The sequence below is a fragment of the Mirounga angustirostris genome, unplaced genomic scaffold, assembly GCF_029215605.1.
Source record: "Mirounga angustirostris isolate CCGP_5_RB_7025 unplaced genomic scaffold, mMirAng1.0.hap1 SCAF_6, whole genome shotgun sequence".
NCBI classification, from domain to species: Eukaryota; Metazoa; Chordata; class Mammalia; order Carnivora; family Phocidae; genus Mirounga; species Mirounga angustirostris.
Window position 1 is genome coordinate 135,346,940 of NW_026991714.1, and position 18,402 is coordinate 135,365,341.

The 18,402-nt window shown below is 40.1% G+C and overlaps 1 long non-coding RNA gene and 1 pseudogene across 9 annotated transcripts in view; both read left to right on the plus strand.

Annotated features, from left to right (window-relative positions):
• The first annotated feature begins 39 nt into the window (after positions 1-39).
• The window catches only part of LOC135364799 (uncharacterized), a 49,157-nt gene continuing 30,794 nt past the window's right edge, over positions 40-18,402 (plus strand). For all 9 annotated transcript variants that reach the window (XR_010412573.1, XR_010412575.1, XR_010412571.1 and 6 more), the window contains exons 1-2: positions 40-383; positions 4,388-4,484. This is a non-coding gene — a long non-coding RNA (uncharacterized LOC135364799). The remainder of the gene's footprint in view (positions 384-4,387; positions 4,485-18,402) is intronic.
• LOC123847112 (protein FAM136A-like) lies at positions 7,495-16,776 on the plus strand (annotated as a pseudogene).

Here is an 18,402-nt window from a genome sequence, read left to right on the forward strand (position 1 = left end):
ACGCGGAGTGGGCGGAGCTTCATGGAAAGGAAATGGCGTAGCTAGGTTGCGCCAGACGCCGGATGTAGGTTTGTCTTATCCCAGTTTCTGCTGCGCGTGCCGGGTGTTTGACTTCTTTAGGACTGTGTGGTGTTGGACCTGTCCTGAAGTTCCCCAGGGAGTAATCGCGTGTGCCTTCTTAGACGAGCGGCGCTGGGAGGTGGGAGGAACGGAGTTTAATGCGGCGTGCATCATAGTGGTTCGTTCGCAAAATGTGGTCCACGCAACCCCTGCGTCACCATCGCCTGGTGATTTATTACGAGTGCCAAATTCTCAGCACCCACTCCAGACCTTCTGAATCCGAAACTCGAGGTGGCTCAGCAACCTGTTTTAAAGCGCTCCAGGTGATAACCAATATCGGTTCAAGTTTTAGAGCCATCGCTTTATATAATAAAAGCCTTGGTAGCAATAAAAAGCTAATTGTGGCAGAACCTGTTGAAGAGAAGGTTGATTTATTTAAAACATTTTGTTAGAACCTGCTTGGTTTTAATAAAGTAAATTATATAGGTTAATCTCGCCTGAAAGGGAACAGTCTCCAAGTTATTGTCTTGAATGATAAGCAGAGTGATGTGAATACTTCCATTTACGTTTAGAAAGAAATGTATGTTTTTAATAATATATACTGTATATATACATAAACCTATCGAGAGATTTGGAATAGAAGCCAAAGGTTTTCACTGATTATATTTTTCGCTGTTTACCCTTTCTAAATTTTTTCCATACGTGTATCATTTTTTCCAGTTAAAAATATAAAATCCAGGGTGCCTGGGTGGCTCAGTCCTTAAGCGTCTGCCTTCGGCTCAGGTCATGATCCCGGGGTCCTGGAATCGAGCCCCGGATCGGGTTCCCTGCTCCGCGGGAAGCCTGCTTCGCCCTGTCCCACTCCCCCTGTTTCTGTTCCTGCTCTCGCTAAATCTCTCTGTCAAATAAATAAAATATTAAAATATATATATAAAATCCTGTGATACAAAGAGGCTACATAAATGCCAGGAAAGAACTTTCTCTGGGGGATTGGGGTCTGTTGCAGGACCCTTAAGGCCCTCCTCTCAGATGGGCTCTTTTGGACTGTGACAACATCTTGCTCTAGTGCCTTCTTGCTTTTTTGAAGTGGCCTTCCCTCTTCTCTACATACACGGACATATCCCTCTCATTGAATCAGATAACCTATAGAGATGGAAACTAGGTTTGTGATAATTGGGGTGGCAATTTGGAAGAACTGAAATGCAGAGGGCAGCAGTGTGTAGCTAGAATTAAGAGAAAAGACAGACCAGAAAGGATGTATTTCCTTAACATAATAGAAATTTGTTTAAAATACAGTGTAGTTTTAAAAAACTGCACTTACTCTAATTGTGTATGAAGAACTAATGCCAGGAGGATCTTCCTTGAATATAAAGTAAACTTTACGGTTGTGTAAAAGTCTTTCAGTTAAGAGAACTCTTTGTTTTATTTATTTAAGTAATCTCTACACCCAGTGTGGGGCTGAACTGAACAACCCTGAGATCAAGAATTGCATGCTCTTCTGACTGAGCACCCCTCAAATAGGAGAACTCTTAATGAACCACCTCCAGATCAGAAAATAGGAAAATATTTATTATAAGCTCATGTATGGATTTCTTTTTTTTTTTTTTTTTAAGATTTTATTTATTTATTCATCAGCGAGAGAGAGAGAGAGAAGCAGAGGGAGAAGCAGGCTCCCAAGGAGCAGGGAGCCCGATAGGGGACTCGATCCCAGGACCCTGGGATCATGACCTGAGCCGAAGGCAGACGCTTAACCATCTGAGCCATCCAGGTGCCCTCATGTATGGATTTCTATGTCATCTTGATAGCTTTTGTTTTCAGGATTGCTTTTAATCTCTCACTCCTCTGTACAACATAGTTTGTATTTGGTGGGGAAAAAAGCAATATAGTTTTAATTTTAATTCTCATAAAGAAATAACAGTTGTAGGGTGCCTGGGTGGCTCAGTTGGTTAAGCTACTGCCTTCGGCTCAGGTCATGATCCTGGAGTCCCGGGATTGAGTCCCGCATCGGGCTCCCTGCTCGGCGGGGAGCCTGCTTCTCCCTCTGACCCTCCCCTCTCTCATGCTCTCTGTCTCATTCTCTCTCTCAAATAAATAAATAAAATCTATAAAAAAAAATAACAGTTGTATATACCAGGCGCCATTCTAAGCACTTTACATGTACTCATTTAATTTTCACAGTGGTTCAATAGCTGTTAGAGACAAAATTGGAGCAAGTATAAACTTTGACCAACAGTGATACTTCAAATAAGTGTTCAGACTTACCACCTCCATTGAAGTGTGAAAATCTACTTTCAGTGTCTAATTTTTCATAAAACTCTCTCATTCAAATTTGATCATGCTCATTCTTCAAAAAGAGCAGTATCTTAAAACCTCTAGTTCTTTAAACCTGGTATTTATTTTATTGAAACCTAGTAGGTAAAATGACATTTGAAGACTCCACAAACTGTCATTAGAATATACAGCCATTTCCTTTCATTGAAGAAATTTAAAATATAGCAGCTGCCTTTGGAATGTGCCAGCCCACTGCAGAGCACAAGAGTATGTGACAAACTATTGGTTAAATGACAGATTGCATTCTTTTTTTTTTTTTAAGATTTTATTTATTTAAGAGAGCGAGAATGCGAGGGGAGGCGGTGGGAAGAGCAGAGGGAGAGGGACAAGCAGACTCCACTGAGTGTAGAGCCTGACTCAGGACTTGATCTCAAGACCCTGACCTGAGCCGAAATCAAGACTCAGATACTCAACTGATTGAGCCACCCAGGTGCTCCATGAGATTTCATTCTTTAGTTTAGCTTTTATTACCTCCCTTCCTGACTAAAAGTAGCACCAGATTTGCCCACATTTTTTGCAATCTTGACAAATGCCTAAGATGATGAATTAGAGATGTGTACCTAGTTATAATAACTGCTTGTGCCTTTGCCCTCTTTAGTCATAATAGGTGTTTTGAATGTTTGCATGGAGAGTCGCTGCAGGGCAGGCTACTGGCTTTTTGTACTTATTGAGTGTTTTTGCACACAGTGCATTGAAAATATACCCTGAGGTGATTCTTAGGTGCCATCATTCATTTAAAGGTGACAGAAAAACACCCTTAAATGGATGCTGACCAGTGCAGGTGCTCATCAGTCATAGCAATTCTGGTTTGTTCACTTATATTTGCACTGCCTTGCTTATCTTAGGATGTGCATTTTCAGCTATTCCTGTGTTTTACAGGTACCACTAAAGAACTGAAAACATGCCACCAAAAAGAGAAAACAGGATTCCTTCAGTTTGAAAAAGATTAAACCTAAGGCTTTACAAGGATCAGAAATGGCAGTCATTCAAAATTCTTTAGACATATTTGAAAATGGTGTTTAATAATAGTCTTACATATGTTCTTAGTGGGATATACTCTGAGGGCAAAAAGAACCAAAACAAAAACTCAGATGTCACAGATTTATTATAATTGTACTATTGGCACTGCAATTTTGAAACTTTCTATTCTACTATAAAGTGAATCATATATGTTAGCAATCTAAGAGAAAAGAAATGAAAAATATAAAATAAAAGAAGGTTTACGGGGGAAGCCCTCTGATGTTAAATTTGAATTAGAGCTGTTTTTGTATATATTTCTTAGAAGTATATATTATAATTTCTCCCAATGGAGGGTGCTCATATCTTGATATCTAGATCCCTTTCTCCACAAAAGAAACAGCACTTCTTGGAGAAGTGGTTGTTTTCAGGTCTCGGGCCCAGAAAATACAAAAGTACAAAGGTGAGCCTAGAACACCTTGCCAGAAAGCCAGGAAGTACCCCAAAACTAATAGGATCAAGTCAAAAAGCTCACAGAATCAAGTTCAACTCCTCTGGCCAAATGTGAGTCAAGTTGGGCTAAACAGAATAATGACTGTGATAGATGATCGAAGCACTGAATGCATTTTTAAAGTTCCTAAGTCTAGAATGATACTCAAAATCAAGGGTGAGGGAAGGGTTTTTTTTTTCCTTTGTAGGAAAATGCCAGCTAGTACCTATAGATGGAATAATACAATTGGAAAAATCTGTGCAGTCCCCAATAATTGAGGCAAAGATCATCAATGGACGCTAGAACCTATCTTGTAAAAGGAAGTAGGGAAAAGGGGGTGTGTGCAGTGTCACAGTATCACCCCGCAGATTAATTATAAAGTAATTAACCTAGTGATCACACTTAACACCATTAATGGTGAACAACCTGACTTTATAGGCCTTTTGATTTGATGCAACATGAAGTAACAGCATCACCAATGAAAGAACTCTGCCAAAAATGCTTAACCTGAATATAATCAAGCCTTTTGACCCAAATTTCTGTCTATAGGAAATAGAGGTGGAGGAACAGATAAAATGACCCTGAGGGAAGAATCTGATCCGAAATATGAGACATTCTATAAGAAAATGCCTAAATTCTTCAAAAGGTCAGTGTCGTTAAAAAGAGTTGGGGAGGGATGCTTGGGTGGCTCAGTTGGTTAAGCTTTCGACTCTTGATTTTGGCACAGGTCATGATCTGAGGGTTGTGAGACTGAGTCCCATGTCAGGCTCCACGCTGAGCTGGGAGCCTGCTTAAGATTCTCGCTTTTCCTCTCTCTCTCTGCCCCTCCCCACCTCAAAAAAGAAAAAAAAAAGTGGGGGACTCCTAGATTAAAAGACAAAAGACCAAAAGACATAACAATAAGTGCAATGGGTAAATCTTGATTGGGTCTTGGTTTGAAAAAGCTATAAAAGAAATTTTGAGGATACTTTGGAAAATTTGAATATGGACTGGGTATTAGATGGTATTGTATTATTGTTAACTTTATTGAGTGTGAAATTTACTTAGGTTGTGAAATTTACTTAGGTTACTTAGAAGAATGACCTGCTCAGGTATTTAGGGATGAAGTGCCATACATCTGTAATTTATCTTTAAATGGTTCAACCAAAAAAATTGTATGAAATTTCATGAAATTCATGTGGGTGTGTATATGTATATGTATACATATGTATATATATATGTCCATGTGTGTATATACACACACAGTAGTCTCCCCTCATCCACATTGGGGGGGGAGCATATGTTACAAAACCCCCAGTGGATGCTGAGGGAGGACTGAGGGAGAAGGAGAAGCAGACTCCTGAAACCGCAAATAGTAGTACCAAACCCTATATATACATTTTTTTTCTATACATAAAATACCTTTAATAAAGTTTAATTTATAAATTGGGCACAGTAAGAGATTAACAATAATAAATAATAAAATAGAACAACTATAACAATATACCATAATAGGGGCACTTGGGTGGCTCAGTTGGGTAAGCATCTGACTCTTGGTTTCGGCTCAGGTCATGATATCAAGGTCATGAGATTGAGCCCACGTCAGGCTCCGTGCTCAACTCAGCATGGAGTTTGCTTGAAATTCTTTCCCTCTCCCTCCCCTCCCCCTCCCCCTCTGCTCTACCCCTTCCCACTTGCACACCCTCTCTCTCCCCCAAATAAATAAATAAAGTCTTTAAAAAACAAACAAACAGTATACAATAATAAAAGTTATCTGACTGTGGTCTCTCTCAAAATATCTTCTTGTACTGCACTCACCCTTCTTGTGAGGATGTGAGATGATAAAATACCTATGTGATGAGATGAAGTGAGGTGAATGACATGGTATTGTGACATAGTGTTAGGCTTCTGTTGACCTTCTGACTATACCTCAGAAGAGGATCATGTGCTTGTTGACTGCAGTTGACCACAGGTAACTGAAACCATGGAAAGTGAAACTGCAGATAAAGGGAAACTACTGTGTGTGTGTATATATATGTATATGTATATGTGTTTAAATGTATGTATGTATATATATACATATATATGTGTATAAATGTGTGTGTGTGTTTATATATATACACATATGAAGAGAAAGAATTAAAATGTGGCAAGATGTTAGCGGTCATCCCAGATGATATATATGTTCATTGTACTAATCTTTCAGCTTTTCTGTATGTTTCAAATTTTTCAAAATAAAAAGATGGAGAAAAGTATTCGTAAACTAGCTAGAATAGTTTTAGGTGGTAGTGTGTGTGTGTGTGTGTGTGTTTGGGAAATGGTGGGGGAAAGCAGCAGATAGATAATTGAGAGGATCTCTAGGAGCTAGCAGTAGTTTTAACAAGCTTAGAAGTAATATGAGAGATTATAAAAGCATATGTGATTGTCAGAAACAAAAGGCCGTAGAAAGCTGGATGGGTCAAGGTCTAGCAGGAAGATGTGGGCAGTGGAGGCTGAAGCAGTCACAGGAGCTCTTTGAAGGCCAGGAAGAAAAGCATGAGAATGAATTATTTTGACTTCCCCACAGGCAGGAGAGGGTCCAATGGGCCTTGCCCTCTGATGTGGTGACAGGAGCTTTTTTCATTTTTTTGGCCCTATTTGGCTTTCTCATATAACAGTCTCCAGTGGTAGTCTGAAGATGGTCTTAAACTCGGAGTTAATTGGATTCATCTGCATCCTAGCCCCTGAAAATACCCTCTTTATCTGAGTGTTTCCTACCCCCATGTTCTCATTGACTCTTTATCTTAGAAAAAGCTTAGTTATTGCAGAAACAGCCTGGAATCGCGCTCTCTTTTTTTTTTAATTTGAGAGACAGAGCATGCATGAGCAGGGGGTAGGGGCAGAGGGGGGCTGAGGGAGAAGGAGAAGCAGACTCCCTGCTGAGCAGGGAGCCCCACATGGTTTTCAATCCCAGGACCCTGAGATCATTACCTGAAGGCAGACGCTTAACCAACTGAGCCACCCGGAGCCCCCACCCTTTTTTTTAAAGAATACTTTACCAAACAACCTGGATGGCTGGTTATTTGTACCCAAATGTAAATAGGAAAAAGGAGACAGTTAACACAGCTTCTTTCCAGAAGTCAAAATAAGCCTCAGTGTTTGCCCTGTGAAAACTAGTGGCCCATAGTTTGATATGGTCACATTTAGCCATTTTATTGACATAGTGTCAGCAGTTGGAAAAAAAGTACTATTCAATCATTCAATGGAGGCTTCAATGCTCAAAGAACCCATTAGGTGGCAGTGGGGACACACAGGCATCAGTCCGATTACTGCAGGAGTCCGTCATCCCCCCCCCCCCCCCCCCAACAATGATTGAACCTTAGGGAAGTAACCTTGTCAAGCAGCTTTTCAGGGGAGGAGATAGGCAAAACGAACAACCAGGGGAAAAAAATCATGGTTTATAGTATCTAACAGACGAAGAACTGCTAGTCACCTGGACTCAACTCCTGTTCTTGGTTTTAATATATATGTTTATATTTGTTCTTGCTATGGTTCTTTCATAGTTTGGCTATTATTCTTGCTATGATTCTTTCAGTAAAATAACTTTATATCGAAAGTCCTTTAAGTCACTTGTGTGCTGTTTACAACATCTCTGTGTTGTCAGTTTTAGAACATAAGCTAGAATGTAAGTAGGGAGTATGGCTCATTTTGTTCAAGACCCCGGTACGTTTAATACATACTTTTATAGTGACACTCTTCATTCTGTGTAATTAGTGCTCATGGAAGGTTTTTTATGGTCCTGGTAGGTGCCATAGGTTGGGATTCCTGGGAAACGGACTCCGATTTCCATGAAGAAGTTTATCGGGTAGTGCCCCTGGGAATATCACCTGTGAGAACGACAGGAGCAGGGCTGGGCAGAGGAAGAAGCTGCCACACAGCTGTAGCCAAGTCTTTAGCTATTCCTAGAGGAGCTCTGGAGCTGAATGGCCTTTTAAAGATCCTCTACCCCTTATGTGAAGGGGGCCAGGACTTTTTACCCACCCAACCCCAAATGATCAGCCAATAGATGTGGGCTGCCCCTGTGAAGGGGGCTGAAAATAATTCAGCTGAAAACTGTCAGCCACCAACACGCCCTAGTTCTGGGTGAATGAGCACCTGAGTCCTGAAAGGGGAATCTGGGCAGTGCACCACAGCATCCACAGTAGGGAAGAAGGCATACTTCCTCTGTATCACCCCTATCTTTAGGCACCTCTGATGCCTCTCTTGCAGAAGCTGTATTAGAAGCTGTGAAATGGGGGCCCGAGCACTGGAGTCCATGTGGGCACTGGTGCGGAGGAGGGTATAGTGCGGGATTGCCCTGACAGAGCTGCAGCAGCTCCTAGTGCAGGGGGCAGTAGACTCCATGGTGAAGAGTCTGGAGAGAGAGAACATCCGGAAGATGCAGGGCCTCACATTCTGCGGCAGTGCCGGCTGTCGGGAGGACAGCCAAGAGTCCATGCAGCAGGTGCACCAACGCATTGGGCGCTGCCATGCACCTCTGGCTCAAGCCCAGTTGGAGAAGTTCCAGGACGACCTGGCCCAGTGCACCATGCATTGTGATGACAAAGCCAAACATTCAATAGATGCAGGAAGTAAAGAGCTTCAGGTGAAGTGGCAGCTGGAGACCTGTGTGTGGATGACCACATGCACCTCATCCCAACCATGACCAAGAAGATGAAGAAGTCTCTTACCCATTGGGAAATAGAAGTCTTTGCAATTGGCCATCAGGGTTGACAGCAGGAATCTATTTAAAAAGAGAATTGGGAGTGTTGGTCTTTTAAGTGATGTTCCTGAAGAAATTAAGGATGGTATCAAGTTTGAGGCATGTGCCACTCCCCTCTGGATATGGGTTCCTTTGTTTCAACCTTAGAAAGTGAAATGGAAAAAAAAAATGGTGCTAAAATTTGGGTCAGAGATAGCACAGGAGAGTTCTTGATAGCTTAAGTTTCACATCCTTGTCCTGGCACAAGAGATCTCCCTTGTACCAAGCCAGAGCCCTCCAAGGTACCAGATTCTTCTCAGTACACAGGTATGAACAGGCTGGCAGCTTCCTCTAACCTGCCTGTGATCTGGTGGAGTGTGAGCAGAGGTGTTTCTGTCTGTTGCCAACCTCCTGCTAGGGTCTGCTCCAGAAGGATCACCAAATCATTTTCCATAAGCTGTAAAACAAAATCTATGAGGTCACTAATTTAGAAGGGAAAAAAGGGTTTCTGGCTCTTTGTTTTTATTGGTTTTGTTTTATAAACAAGGGCATGAGGTTGATATAAGGTGTGGAGTTGGGCGAGGTAGTTTGGATAAGAACTTTGAACAGTTCCTTGTAGGTATGTATTTCGGGCCATCAAGATGTGGATATATATTTCTTGAAATACACATTACATCTTTCAGCTAAGAGACCTTGCAAAAACATGAGAGGCGATATTATTATACTGGGTATGGGAAGCAGCCCTTTCCTCTCACTGGCTGCCGTGGTGGGCCCTGAGGCTCTCTGCAGCAGAACCACAGGACAAAAATCTTGGAGTAGTAACACTCTCCCTTGAAGGGAAAGGGGGTTTTGATTGCACTGTATACCAGTATCCAGGAAATGAACATTGAAGGAGGAACTTCTTAATTAAGAGAGTTATTAAGTACTAGATTTAGAAAAACCTGGTTTTTATAGAATAGAATGGAATGAAAGCCTGAACTCAGTATTATTTAGCCTCCTGAAATAACAGAGCCCTATTGAGACAATCCCTTTGCAAAAGGAAGGTCAAAGGAGAAAAAGTAAGCAACTCGGGTAAGCTGTGATTCCTTTAAAGCAAAAGAGGGACATCCCTCTGTATATTCTGTATATACTCTGTATATTCTTAATGTTTTCCTACCACATGAATATATTACCTATTCAAAAATAAATTAAGGATAGGGCGCCTGGGTGGCTCAGTTGGTTAAGCGACTGCCTTCGGCTCAGGTCATGATCCTGGAGTCCCTGGATCGAGTCCTGCATCGGGCTCCCTGCTCAGCGAGGAGCCTGCTTCTGCCTCTGACCCTCCCCCCTCTCATGTACTCTCTCTAATTCTCGCTCTCTCAAATAAATAAATAAATAAATAAAATCTTTAAAAAAAAAAATAAGGCTTAGTTTTTCCTCAAAAAAAAAAAAGAAAGAAACCATGAAACAATGTCACCTTCTCATTTTGTTTTCCTCACATTGAAAGCTAATGGAAAAAATGCCTTGGCACTTCCTGCAGATGATACCATGTTTGTTTTAAATCGATTTCTGATTGTGTGTGTGTGTGTTTGTGTAGAGAGAGAGAGATTAATATATAGATGCTATTATATATATTATGCTGTAGGAGACCTTGCTTATGCACAAGCATCTCAGATACACAGATTAGGCATTTCTTCTGTTGAAGAATTTCCTGAAATTTTTTGGCACAATTGGTGATTATTTACTCCAGCACATCAAAAGCCATTCAAGCATGAATTTTATAAACAGAAAAACCATTAGGGTAAATTTTATTTTTAAAAAAAGGAATAAATTATTTTTTCCCTGAAAATAGACTCTTCCTAGATAGAAAATAATTGACTATTATAAAGAAGTTTTTAAATTTTTAAATTTTTTGCCTGACTTCATCTTCTGTATTCTATGACACTGATGCTCTTACTAATTTTTTCTTCCAATTTCAGCTAAAAGAATTACTTTCTCTCCCTTATAGTCATTTGACTAATTCTTCCCCCAGATGTGTTTTGGATGTATCCCTTCATCTCCACTCTAGTGCTGCAGACCAAGCTGCCATCATTGTCTCTCCTAGCCTGATGCAGTAGCATAAGAATGGGGCTTCTTCCCTAAGATTCATCTCCCACACTTGGCTGCCAGATTGGTTTTCTGGAAACACCAGTCCAAGCATGCCCAGACCTACCTGTAAAATCCCAACTTGTTAGCCCACCCTACAAGGCCATTGGTGATATGGTCACAGCCTGTTTCTCATCCTGAACACCGACCACACAGTGGTATCCATATACAAACCTGCGCCGCCCTTTCATGCCTTACTGCTTTGATGCTAGGGTCTGCTCCACGTCACATGCTTTTCCTCACTTTCCTGCCTGGAAGAGTACCTTTAAAGACCCAGTTCTGAAAGGGCGTTGGTGACTGCTCACCAGCTTTCACTAGCAGAGCTTCTTGCCTCCCTCTTCTGCCCCCTTAGTATTTTCACATCTAGGAAGAGCACCCTAGACTAGTGGTTTAGAACAGAGCTCCTGTAGGTATCCTATCCAATGGGCCAGGTGTGCCTGGCCCTGGTGGAATTTTATCTCCTTGGGAACGTGGAGGAAGCAAACTTTCGACAGCAATGGACATTGTTTTTGATTTTGGAGAATAGTCTAAGGATTTCTTGTAATTAGTGTTATGATATTTCTCGGACACAGGCACAAGATAACTAGTTTCTTCATAAGGCTATTACTATAATGAGATAAAAGGAGTTAACGTTTTGAAGCATTTTCCGGATGGAGAGAACTTTTGATTGATCCTGATTAACAATGTGTCTCTACAGGCATTTGAAGGTGATTTCTACATCCGTGTTTGCTGATAAGGATATAGATAGGAAAAACAGGACTGTAATAGCTTGATTATGAGAAATTTGATCAATGTACCTCTGGTTTATTTTTTTCAGTGTTACTTATTAGCTGCCTAATTTGATGCTTTCTCCACAAGCAGGGGGAATTAGAACTAGTTAACCTGACAGTTAATGGAAGAACAAAACTAAGGTAGCTGAAACAAGAAAGTGACTATAATTTGTAGACATATGTGGCCATTTGTCTTGTGGTTTAGGAAGAGAAAAGTATTGAACATGGAGCCCTTGTTTATTGACTCTCTCTTGCTATAACTTGTAAAGTGTCCTGGGTCAAGTCACTTTACCTTTTTCTGTCCCAACTGAAAAAAAAAAAAAATGAGGATAACATATCTGCCTGTAGCCTCATAAGACAAACAACTAGATGTGAATATAATAACCGCATCTAACAGTTTGTGAACCCAGTTTAAATGGTCTTGGGCCTCTTTTGGTTGTAATTGAATTTGTATTTTGTCTTACTTGACTTTTCCTTTGCTTCACTCTCAGACCTCTATTTTATGATCAAAAGAAGACATGTCAACATGCTTTGAGTGGCAGGTGGAGCACATTGGATCTGGGAACTATAGTTCTAGTATGCATTCTGCCTCTCACTAGCTGGGAGACCTTAACTTGGGTCGGCCTCCGTTTCCTTATCTATGTTTCATTTGTGATTCTTAGATTTATAGCAGGTCAAGGAAGTCGACATATGGTCTTCCCTGATTAATCCAGTCCATAGATAATTAACTCGATCCTGCCTCCATCTCTCCTTCCTCTGAGTTTCTAAGGAAGTATATCAGGGTTACACAGTCTAACCTGTATTAGTCCTCTGATGGTAAGCTCTAGTAAAGCAAGGTTCTATGTATGAAATCCTGTTTCACCACCCCCCCACCCCAGCCAACTCCTAGATCTAGGCATTTGTTGTGGACTCAATTAATACATGTCAGCTACAGGAGGAACCTCAGGGACTCCACAGTTATCTCTTCAAAGTTGACTTCTCCTTTTACTTTACAGAAAAAAGAAAGATCACTTGGCAAGAATTTCCTTTGGTAACTTCCCCCTCCAGCACACACACCTAAAAATTATTTGTATTGATTCATCCTTGAAAAGATTGAAAAAATATGACTATATTAAAATGTAAATCATGTATGCAACCAAAAGCATCATTAAAAAATTAAAGACAAGCCACAAAGCACAAGAAGATATTTGCATTAAAGAATCAGTAACCAGAATTCAAAAAACACCCTATATATCATTAAGGAAAGTGAAAATAATGAGAAGGAAAAGGAAAGGATATGAACAAACAATTTACAAAAGAAAGAACCCCAAATGGCCAATAAACATAGGAGATATACTCAAACTTATGCATAATCAGGAATATGTCAATAAAAACTATAACCTATTAAATGGGAGAAAACTTAAAATGCTGAAAAAAAACAACCAACCCAGAAAATGGTAACCCTCATGCATGGCTGAAGGCAGTACATGTTGCTATATCCATGGGGAGAGCAAGTTGGCACCATCTAGTAAAAAGAAAGTGGGCACCCCTCACAAACCAGCAATTCCACTTTGAGAGAAGCTCTCGATATGTAATAAGGAGACACATAAAATTTATTACAGCTTTGGTTTTAAAACAGAAACCTTAAAAACAATGGAGAAAAAAAATGTGGGACATTTAGTCAGTAGATGAATAAATATTCACAAAATTAATGAAAGCAAACTAGAGGTACATGTATCAACAGGGATAACGCTCAACGTGGATAAATATTCAGCAAAAATAAATTACAGAGTAATATGTATAGTAGGAGACCACTAATACAAATTTTAAAGTCATGCAAAAATACATTGTTTATGGGAACACATGTATAGTAAAAGTGTAAGACCATACATGGGAATGAAAACAACCAAATTCAGGATGGTGATTGTATCTGGGGAAGAAGAAGGGGCATTGGGACCACAGAGTAGTACGCAAGAGGCTTTCCACTATACCTGTAATATTTAATATATAAAGTTTAATACGTATATTTATTTAAAAATATATGAGTTCCATACAAAGCCTCCTTTGTAAACCTTACAAAAAGGTACACAACACCTCAGAGGCATGGCTTGGATACTACATTAATAAAAGCTGCTGACACAGCCCCGTGTCAGGGCTTATAACTTGGAGAGCAGAATGGCCCCCTCAGTCAGTGGTCCTCAGAGGAGATGTAACCTATATAACCATATGTACCAGCCTGACTATGTACATCAGAAAAACAAACCCATCTTATCCTCCTTCCTAGCATCTCAGAGTCCAAGGGTGAGGTCTTCCTTCTGCCTAAGGCAAACCCCTCCAGCTGAGCTGAGCTTATTCCTCCTGACTTTCCTCTATCATTAAACCCTCATTCCTGCAGCTTCAGCCTTGCTTGCCTACTTGCCCTTTCTCCCAGCCTTTAACCCTATGTTTCTATTTGCTGCTACTCCATCCCACTGTGGTCTGGTTTTCTCTTCCACCACATCACTGAAGTAGCTGTCATCCATAAAGTCATCAGCGCCCTCTAACTCTCAAAGACAGAGAGCCACTCTGTAGTTCTTGCCTCATTTGATCTTCACAATATTTGGCACCTTACTTAGAAATTCCTCTTTTGGCTTCTGGGACCTTATTCTCTCTTGAGTTTCCTTCCCTTGCCTGCTAGTCTGTTTTATAGGCCCTTGTTCTATCACCCAGCTTGTGAATACTAGTGTTCCTTCCTCACCCATGCTTCTCACTCTCTTCTCGTTAAGTAGCTTCAACATTTACTTAACAAATATTTATTGAACACCCACTCCATGCTAGGCTCTTTTCTCAGTGCTAGGGATTTAGCAGTGATAAGGCCCTACCCTCGTGGAGCTTACACTCCAGTGAGGGGAGATTGTTAACAACAGTTTAAAAAATAGATCTATAATATTTACATGTAATAAGTTCCACGGAGAAAGATTAAGGAAAGGAAGGGGATACATAGTGCAAAAGGAAGGGGCAGGTTGTATTCATTGTATAGCAAATGGTCAGGAAAGCCTCATTTAAAAATTGACTTTGCAGTTGACCTGAAGGGAGTAAGAATTGTGAACCATGTGGATATTTGGTGGAAGTGCAAATGCAAAGACTCTGGAGTGAGAGTGTTCCAGTTTGGGACATGTTGAGTTTGAAAGGCCTATTATACATTTAGGTGCAAATGCCAGCAAGAAGATAGATAGAGAGATGATGATAGATAGATAGGTAGATAGATAGATAGATAGATAGATAGATAGATAGATAGATAGATAGATATAGATAGATAGATCTCCTCTAGAATATAAGCTCCATTAGAACAAGAGCCTATAAAATAGACCAAGGTCCCACAAGCCAAAGGGAAGAAATCCAGAAGAGAATAATGTCATGGAAGCCACAAGAGGAGTTTCCATAAGGAAGGTGTCAAATATTGCAAAGATTGAGGTGAGGACTGCAGAGTAGCTCTCTGTCTTTAAGACTTAGAGGGCCTTGGTTACTTTTTGGATGATAGTCTTTTCATATATACATATGATATTTATATGTATTATATATATACAGTAAAGTAGATTTGGGGAGGAACAGGTTTGCTAGAGGTGAAGAGAGAATCAAGAGTAGTTTAATTTGGATAAGGTCAAGTGATAGTGTCTGTTAGAGATCAACATAGAGATATACAATAGGTACTTGAATTTATTCAAGAAATACTTATTGTGTACTTGGAATTCCATGTCTGTTAATAGCAGAGTAGTTTATATTGGATTAACCCTTTTGCAAATAATAATTTTAAACTCTAGAGGAAAAAAATTACCTAAAGGTATTAAAGAGAAACCAAACTAGAAACTAGAGAAGAGCTGACACTTAGAAGAAGAGAATGGCACTAGATGAGTTTCCTGTTTGTTTTTTTTAATGGCTTTCTGCCTAAGGGCAATCACCAGTCAGTGTCATGCTGGGGCATTTAGAATGTGGATAGAAACCCACAGTTTTGGGGTGCCTGGGTGGCTCGGTTGTTAAGCATCTTGGCTCAGGTCATGATCCCAGGGTCCTGGGATCGAGCCCCACATCACATCAGGCTCCCTGTTCTGCAGGAAGTCTGCTTCTCCCTCTCCCACTGCCCCTGCTTATGTTCCCTCTTTCACTGTGTCTCTCTCTGTTAAATAAATAAATAAGATCTTAAAAAAAGAAACCCACAGTTTTGATGAATTTATTTGAGGAATTAGCAGACAGAGTTTGAGGTTATCGCAATTGGAAAATGGTAGTGCTGGTGGGGTATCCCAGAAAGGAGAGAATTGCAGAGGAGAGTTTCCAGAATCTCTGCATTAAGTTTTCCCAATCTCTGGCTGATCTCTGAACTACACACATGTAGGGCAGACTTCAATCAGCCCAATTAATGATAAAAGAACTGAATGGAAATTTCAACCCTTGCCCACTACAAAGGAGAACAATTTAGTAACCAAGTTAACTCTTCAGTAAAAAAAAGATTCAAAGCTTAACATAACAAAAACTATGGTCTCTACAATGTACCATTTACAATGTGCAAGCACAATCAAAAAAGCAGAAAAATGTGACCCATAATCAAGAGAAAAGACAATAGATGGAAATTGATCCTAAGATGATGTAGAAATCAGAATTAGGACACAATTATTTTAAACTAGCTATTGTACCTGTTCAATGACACAAACAAAAATATGCTTATAATGAATAAACAAGAAACTGCAGCAGAGGGAAAGAAACTGTAAAAAAGGAAATAAACAGAAATTCTAGAAGTGAAAAATTTAATATCTGGAATTAAAAATTCACTTAATAAGCTTACCAGATGATTGGAGATATTGCATGGAAGAGTCAGTGAGCCTGAAGGTAGATCAATAGAAATGATCAAAACTGAAGGCAAGAAAACAGTTGAAGAAAAATTAAGAGCACCTCAATGACTTGAGTCAACATCAAAAATTCTAACATAGGTGTAACTATAAGCCCCAAAGAAGATGAGAGAGAAACTAGTTCAGAATTTTTCTTCTTAGCAAATAGTGGCTAAAATTTTTCTAAATTTGGCAAAAAGACTTGAAATTACAGATTCAAGATGCTTAGTAAACCCCAGGCAGAATAAGTAAATTAAAAATAAAATTGAATTAAAATAAAAATAAAATAAATAAACCAAACCAAACCAAGACATATTATACTCAAACTACTAAGAATGAAAGGTCCTTAAAAATATTTATGGAGCACCTACTGTGTGCCAGGCAGTTTTGAGCAGTGGAATAAATAATACACAAGACAGTTGTAGTTCCTCTACTCACAGCCAATACAAACATCATTCTCTAAAATACACTTTTTTACCGAGAAAACGGTTTTTTTTTTAAAGATTTTATTTATTTATTTGAGAAAGAGAGACAGAGATGGCAAGAGAGAGCACAAGTGGGGAGGAGAGGGAGAAGCAGACTCCCTGCTGAGCAGGAAGCCTGATGCAGGGCTTCGACCCCAGGACCTTGGGATCGTGACCTGAGCCAAAGGCAGACGCTTAACCAACTGAGCCACCCAGGCGTCCCAAGAAAACATGATTTTAAATATCAACTGATCATGGGGCACCTGGGTTGCTCAGTCGGTTGAGTGTCCAGCTCTTGGTTTTGGCTCAGGTCATGATCTCATGGGTTGTGGAATCAAGCCCAGCGCTGGGCTGTGCACTCAGTGGGGAGTCTGCTTGGGGAGTCTCTCCCTCTGCCCCTCCCCCCACTCATGTGCTCGCTCTCTCTTTCTCTAAGATAAATGAATAAATCTTTTTTTTTTTAATAAATCTTTAAAAATAAATAAATAAATAAATATCAACTGATCATTACCTGGGTGACCCATAGATCATACACATGTCTAAAATGGAATTTATCTTTTCTCCAAAGTTACTCCTTTCCTTATATTTCCTTTTTCAAGAAGTGATACCACCTGCCACATTCTCCCATAAAAGAGAAGACTGGAGTCCTGCTAGACTCATCCTTTCTTTTCTTTACCTCAATGAGACATAGATTCTGGCTATTACACCATTACATAGCTCAAACCTCTTTCCCCCTTCACAGCTGCTGTCTTAGTTCAATCCTTTATCATTTATGGCCTGGAAGCCTCCTAAGGTGTCATCTGTTCTTTCTTCTTTTAGCTGCCAGAATTGTTATTTTAAGTCCCAATTCTTATCATGTCACTTTCCAATATAAAATCTTCCAGTGGTTTTCCATCCCTTTGGAAACAAACTTTCTTCACCTCAGCATGACCTACAAGGTCCTTTAAGATCTGGGTCCTGCTGAAATCTCCAGCCTTAGTCATATCAAATCATTTGCAGTTCTCTAAATGAGCCATGGTATCACACCTCTGTAGCTTTGCCAATGTTGATCTTTTGTGTGTGGTGTGGGGGAGGTTTTTCTTCTCTCATTTCTCTGGCTAATCTGTACTCATCCTTCAACCCCCACCTCAAAAATCACCTCCTCTTGTAAACCTTCCCTTACTCCTTTTCCCAGCAGAATTGGATGTTCCCATGCTCCTCCAATTTTTAAAAAATGTTATTTATTTATTTATTTGAGAGAGAGAAAGAGAGAGAGCATGAGCAAGTGGGGGAGGGGCAGAGGAAAAGGGAGAGAATCTTAAGCAGACTCCACGCTGAGCATAGATCATGATGCAGGCTCAATCTCATGACCCTGAAATCATGACCCAAGCCCAAACCAAGAGTTGGATGCTTAACCAACCGACTGAGCCACCCAGGCACCCTATCCATGCTCTTCCTTTTTGATGTCATGGCATCCTGTGCTTATTTACCTCTGTTATAGCTAGTGTTCCACTATACTCTCACCATTGATTTTCCTATAGGATCAGGTCTTATTCATCTGTAGATCTCCAGAACATGGCATATAGTAGATACTTGATGTTTGTTGAATGAGTGAATGCCTGAGTAAAACAGAGTTTGAATTGATTATCTAAATGGAGCCTATCCATTTTTTAGCCACTAAGGTCTTCTT